Source organism: Cnephaeus nilssonii (assembly GCF_951640355.1).
Source record: "Cnephaeus nilssonii genome assembly, chromosome: 21".
NCBI classification, from domain to species: Eukaryota; Metazoa; Chordata; class Mammalia; order Chiroptera; family Vespertilionidae; genus Cnephaeus; species Cnephaeus nilssonii.
Window position 1 is genome coordinate 33,229,093 of NC_137092.1, and position 6,738 is coordinate 33,235,830.

A 6,738-nucleotide genomic window follows, 5' to 3' on the forward strand; every position below is an offset into this window, starting at 1 on the left:
CTAGGTTTGGCTACCAGGTTGCTTCTAATCTCCCCTCAAATGGGACCCAAGCTAAGAAAAAAGGAAAAAGACTGCACACATGGCATTTGGGAATAGTGTAGGGCATTATCTATATGGGATGGCAACAGGACTGTGTCTATATGCTTAAAAACAAGCAACAGCCTGGAGAGCAATACCAATATGATTTTGGGGCAACAAGCAGCAGGTTATCTTTTGGTACAAAAAGCACTGCGTGTCATTCCCAGTCCTTCTAAATCCCAGGTCCTGCAGCTAGCTCTCACTCAGTAAGGGCTCTGTGGGCAACACGCGCTCCCCAAACCCCATACAAAGCAAGCAGTGAGCTTCCTTACCCCACACCCTGCCCCTCTGGCCTGGACCCTTCTGTAAAGCAGACACCTGGTACACCTGGCCTGGGATCCCCAAGGCCAACCCAGTGGGGCAGAGCACCCACTCACCAAGGCTTCACTAAGCCCAGGGACACAGGGCAAAGCCTCCCCACGGGCCCAGCACTGGCCCAAGCAACATCCCCACACACACAGCTGGGCATTGAAGAGCAAGCCCTCACCTTCAGCACCTGGTCAGGGCTTCCCATCTCCTTTTGTTAATTGTTGACAGTATTCCACATGTCCCCCATTTCCCCACCCCTTTGCCCTCATCCACTCAACCCCCGCCCACTCCTGGCCTTCCCCACATTATTGTCTGTGTCCATGGGTTATGCATATATGCATATATGTTCTTTGGTTAATCTCTGACATCTTGATCAGCTCAGTCCCCAAACACCTGCAAGCTTTTGCCAGGGAAACAGCTTGGCCCCCAGCACACACTGACTGCACCCAGCTCTCTGAGAGGCTCAGTATCTACCACCTACCAACCCTCACCGCGGGCCCTCTGAAGTCCCCCTCACTTTTGGGTCCCCCACGGAACAACCCGGAACATCTGTGGCTAAGGCTTCTACCCTGAACCCGCATTACCTGGGTCCACCAAGCCCTGATCCCCTACCCCACACACCAAGCAAAGTTCCCTTCGCCCTCCGCTCTGGTGGACCAGCTCCTCCACCCGCTCTAGTTTCCCTCCAGAGCTGACCCCCTTTCCCTTCCCCTACCTGAGCACATGGGTAGCAGGAGCTCTAGGGCCAGCAGAAGGACCCCCAGGAAGCCCCACGAAAAGGGACTCTCCAGGCGGCTGGAAGATCCCCTGCGCAGCTGGTAAGAGGCCCTCATGCTCCCAGACATCAGCTGGGAAACCACTTTGAGTATTTGCACCTATGAGTGCAGGTCCCAGACGCAACAATCCCAGACTCACAAAGTGCTCAGGGGATTACACCTAGTGGGCGTGGCCTGGATAGTGACATCAAGTCGGGGCGGGGCCAATGGCAGCCAGGGAGCCGGGCCTAGCCCCCAGGGCTGTGCTTCAACCCTAGACAGGGTGATATCATGTGTGGAAACTCTAACCTGGTAATTCTTGAGGTGAGTTGTTGGCATATAGTTTCAGGGGGGTCCTGGGATGACTAGTGTGTCCATAATTTGGGGTGCTTAAGAGGTTTTTTTCAACACAAGAATAGTTTTATTTTAGGTTTATTCTAATGGCACAGCTTCAGTCTACTTTCTGATCAGATTCACTCAAGGAGCCTTTACAGAGTGATTCTTATCCACAACCCTTACAAGTTCAGCCTTGACTCTTCCAGCAATGGGACCTGGCATTGCTCTTCGCTGTTTTTTAAACTCATCCCAGGTGATTCTAATGTGCAGCCTGGGTTGAGAACCACTCCTCTGTGGCTTTGCTTCTAAAAGGCATTGGTGGCTCCTTTCCTGTGGCTGCGGTAACAAGTCACAGCAGGTTGGGAGTCTCAGTGTCTTCGGGTCACTATAAAAATCCTACAGCCTGAGTAGCTAGTGAACAACAGCTCCTCACAGTTCAGGAAGCTGGGAAGTCCAAGATCGAGGCCCTGGCAGTGTTGGAATCTAGTGAGAGCCAGCTTTGTGGTTCATGGACAGTGCCTTCTAGTGTAAGTTCACGTGGCAGAGGGCTGAGGGACTTTCTTAGGATTCCTTTATAGGGACACTAATCCCAATTGTGAAGACTGAGCCCCCATCACCTAGTAACTTCCCAGTGGCCCCTAATGCCATCCCCTTGGAGGTTAGGATTTAACACAGGAGTTTTGGAGGAACACAGATGTTCACACAGTGTCTCAAAACAACACACATTTATTCTTTTCGTTCTGGAAGTCGTAAGTCAGAAATCAGTTTCACTGGGTGGAAATGAAGGTGTGGGCTGGGCCACCTGCCCACCAGGGGGACTGGGAGAGAAGCTGTTTCCTTGCCTTTTCCAGCTTCTGGAGCTGCATTCTTTGCTTTCTGGCTCCTGCCTGCATCCTCCATCCAGCAGCATTTTGCTTGAGTGGTCACATTGCCTGGTGCTGTAGTCACATCTCCCTCTGCCTTCCTCTTAGAAGGAGACTGTCATTACATTTAGGGTCCCACCTGGATAATCTGGGGTAATTTCCCCATCCAAGGTCTCATCTTTGAAGACCCTTTGCCATGCAGGTAACATCACAGGTCCCAGACGTTAGTACCTGATATCTGTGAGGCCATGATACAGCAGCCTACCACAAACTGCAGAATGTGGGACTCACAGGAATGCAAACACAGGGCCCCACCTGAGACCCATTTGAATTAGAATCTGCTGTTTTATGAAGAATTACTTGTGATTGATCTATACACTAGAATATGAGAAGCATAGTAATATGGCATCTTATTCAAATGTTCTCTCATTATTGAGTCCCATCCTAAATGCAGATGAACGAGTATTTTTCTAGGAGCCTTTTCACGTGGTAGTAGATGATCAACTACCAATCATTTCCCCTACACCATAAATAACTGCCCATATAAACATCAGTAGATTACACCCAGCAGGTGTGTCTCATCAGTTGAGCACCAACCTATGAACCAGGAAATCACTGTTCAATTTCAGGTGTTCAATTCCCAGCCAATCAATGATCCTCTGTCATCATGGTTGTTTCTATCTCCCTCTCCCCCTCTTCCTTTCTCTCTGAAATCAATAAAAATATATATAAAAAATAAAAATAAACATCAGTAATTACAGAATTAAAGCCACATGCCCTAACCTAAATCTCAGGATAGCAGAGCTGTTGTTTGTTTCTGGTATTCACTACAAGGCTTTCCACTGCAACATACAATAATTCAATTTTTTAAAGCTACATAAAATAATAAAACCACAATTGGCTCCTCCTGCTAACATGGGTGTTACTGCCCCTCTGCACGTTTTCTTGATCTAGAATTCAGGAACCAGGGTGGGTAACTTTCTCAATGTGACCTGTACTCATGGCTATTGGTTCACTTTCTGCTGGTAGGTAAAGGAAAGAGAGGGAAAATACTTTACAGACAACAGACCCCAGTATTCATAAGGGACATTTTAGCCTTTTTAATGTTAATTTCACAAAAGGAAACCAGAAAAGAGTTGTTAATACCACATTCAAAATGACATCATCTATACTAATAAAAGCCTAGGTTGCCCTCGCACATGATGTCATAACAAGATGGCTGCCACAAGATGGCCATGCACACAGTGGAGGCGGGGCCAAGTGGCTGCTCCACATAGTGAGGCCTATAAGTCCCGCGGCTCCACATGGCGCAGAGGAGGCAGGTCCCGGCAGATAGGACGGGTTGTGGCAGTGGAAGAGAGTTGGGGACCATCAGGCCGTCAGGGGAGGGCAGTTGTGGGCGATTGGGCTGGCAGGTGAGCAGTTTGGTGTCAATCAGGCCAGTGGGGTGCGCTTAGGGCCTATCAGGCTGGCAGGCAGGTGAGTAGTTAAGAGCCAGCGGTCCTTGATTATGAGAGGGATGTCCAAATGCCAGTTTAGGCCTGATCCCCCAGTAGGACATGCCCAGAGGGGTCCCAGATTGGAGAGGGTGCTAGCTGAGCTGAGGGACACCCCATCCCCGTGAACAAATTTTGTGCACCAGGCCACTAGTAAAGTAATGAAAGTAATGAAAAACCTCTGAATAAAGACAATTTTAAAGGCTAAGGGATTGTCAAATGCTCTAACCATCTATATGAGGGCAGCAGTGCTATGATTTACAAGGACAGCTTTGCCTGACTGGAGTGGCTCAGCAGGTGAGAGTCCACCCAGGAGCCAAGAGGTCACTGCTTTGATTCCAGGTCAGGGCACATACAGGGATGGAGGGCTCAATGTCCAATAGAGAGTGTGCAGGAGGCAGCCAATGGTGATGTTTCTCTCTTATCCATGTTTCCATCTCCCCATCCCTCTCCTTTCCTCTCTCTATAAAATATCAATAAAAACGTTGTTGTTGTCGGTTTTTTTTAAAGGACAGCTTCATATCAGTGTCACCTTTCATGGATGAGACTGGAAATGATGAAAACAATGTAGGTTAGAACAAAAATGGGTACACTCATTCAATTTTGCATGATTTCAGGAAGTCAGTACACCAGGTTAATCCTGCTCTTAAGTACAAATATGCAAATTCTTAAAACATGTAAAAATCTTCATTCTGAGTTACAATATTAGCTGTCAGATATTATTAAATTTTAAATTACCACAGTTACCTATTTTCTTTAAATCTACAATCTACCTTATCAATGCAAATAAAAATTCCTCCTCTCCCAGGTCTTTTTAGCATTTTTGCAGAAGACTTGTGTTGTTAATCACCTTGAAATGTTCTCTCAGTATATTTTATACCAATATAAAAATACTAGAGGCCCGGTGCATGAAAATTCATGCACAGGGTGGGGAGTGTCGCTCAGCCCGGCCTGCACCCTCTCCAATCTGGGACCCCTCAGGGGATGTTTGACTACCAGTTTAGGCCTAATCCCATAGGGTCGGGCCTAAACCAACTGGCAGTCGGACATCCTTCTCACAATCTGGGACTGCTGGCTCCTAACTGCTCACCTGCCTACCGACCTGATTTCCCCTAACTGCCCTCCCCTGCTGGCCTGGTCACCCCTAACTGCCTATGCCTTGGCCCCTGCCATGATGGCTTTGTGCAGAAGGACATCAGGATGGATGTCTGGTGTAATTAGCATATTACACTTTTATTAGTATAGATTATACAACATAAGCTTTAAGGTAGAATTGCATTAGTAGAAATGAAGAGATATTTCATAAAATAATATATATTGGTTTGATATGATTAAAATTCATTTGCTTATGACAAAAATCAAGTCTTTAAGAATAGGATTGCTTGCCCAAGTTGGTTTAGCTCAGTGGCTAGAGCTTCAGCCTGAGGACTGAAGGGTCCCTGGTTCAATTCTGGTCAAGGGCACATGCCTGGGTTGCGGGCTCCATCGCCCAGTAGGGCGAGTGCAAGAGGCAGCCAATCTATGATTCTCTTCATCATTGATGTTTCTATCTCTCTCCCTCTCTCTTCCTCTCTGAAATCAATAAAACTCTATTTAAAAATATAAAATAAGATTGCTTTGCTATCAAAGCCAACTAAGGTGTGTCTTTCGTTGTCCCTGATGAAGTCTGAGCAGCTCAGTTGCTAAGTGACTTCGCTGGGTTCTTATCCAATAAAATCCCATTTATGGATAATAAAGAACATTATAAACTTGAACAAAAAGATAGATACAGAGACAGTAAAGCATCAAACAGACTGTCAAATTACAAGGGGAAGGTTAGGGAGAGGTGGGGGAGATAAGAGATCAATCAAAGGACTTGTATGCATGCATATAAGCATAACCAATGGATGCAAAACTCTGGGGGGTGGGGGCATATATGGGAGTGGGGTGTGGGGAGGGCAATGGTAAGATATGTACACATATAATACCTTAATTAAAAAATTGGAAAAAAAAATCAATAAAATATATTTAAAATAAATAAATAAAACCCCCCCCCCCAAAAAAATAAAAAAAAATAAAAAACGTTGTAGTGTTTTTGTTTTTTTTTAAAGGACAGCTTCATATTAGTATAACCTTTCATGGATGAGACTGGCAATGCTGAAAACAATGTACGTTAGAAGAAAAATGGGTACACTCATTCAATTTTGCATGATTTCAGGAAGGCAGTACACCAGGTTAATCCTGCTCCTGAGTAAAAATATGCATATTCTTAAAACATGTAAAAATCTTAATTCTGAGTTACAATATTAGCTGTCAGACATTACTAAATTTTAAAATACTGAAGTTACCTATTTTCTTTAAACCTACAATCTACTTTAACAATGCAAATAAAAATTCCTCCTTTCCCAGGTCTTTTTAGCATTTTTGCAGAAGACTTGTGTTGTTAAACACCTTGAATGTTCTCCCAGTATATTTTATACCAATATTAAAATATAAAAATAACCTTAAGTTGAAGTCAAATAAAATTTGATAAAATGCTTCATTTGTGATCAAGCTAATTTTCCTCCAGTGGTATTAGAAAGATTGTTTCTTGTATTTTTTAAAGCACAGATAACCTTGTTTGGTTAGGCAGGCAACAAGACCTTGATTCCAGTCTTAGGCATTTCTGATTTCTTTCACAGGCTGATTTAATAACAACTCAAATTTCTTAAGTTAATATAAGCCTTTACCTCCTGTGTTTATAAGTTTCCATGTAGAAATGCACTATGGATTGAGAGTCACTAATGCAGAGGTTTTCCACCTTAGCTGCATATTAGAAGCCTTTGGGGAGCTTTAAAAAAATCCCTCTGCCCAGGGCACAGAGCAGAAAAGCGATTTTCGCCTTAAGTCGGAACCCACCTACAAAAGCACGTATGTCACTCC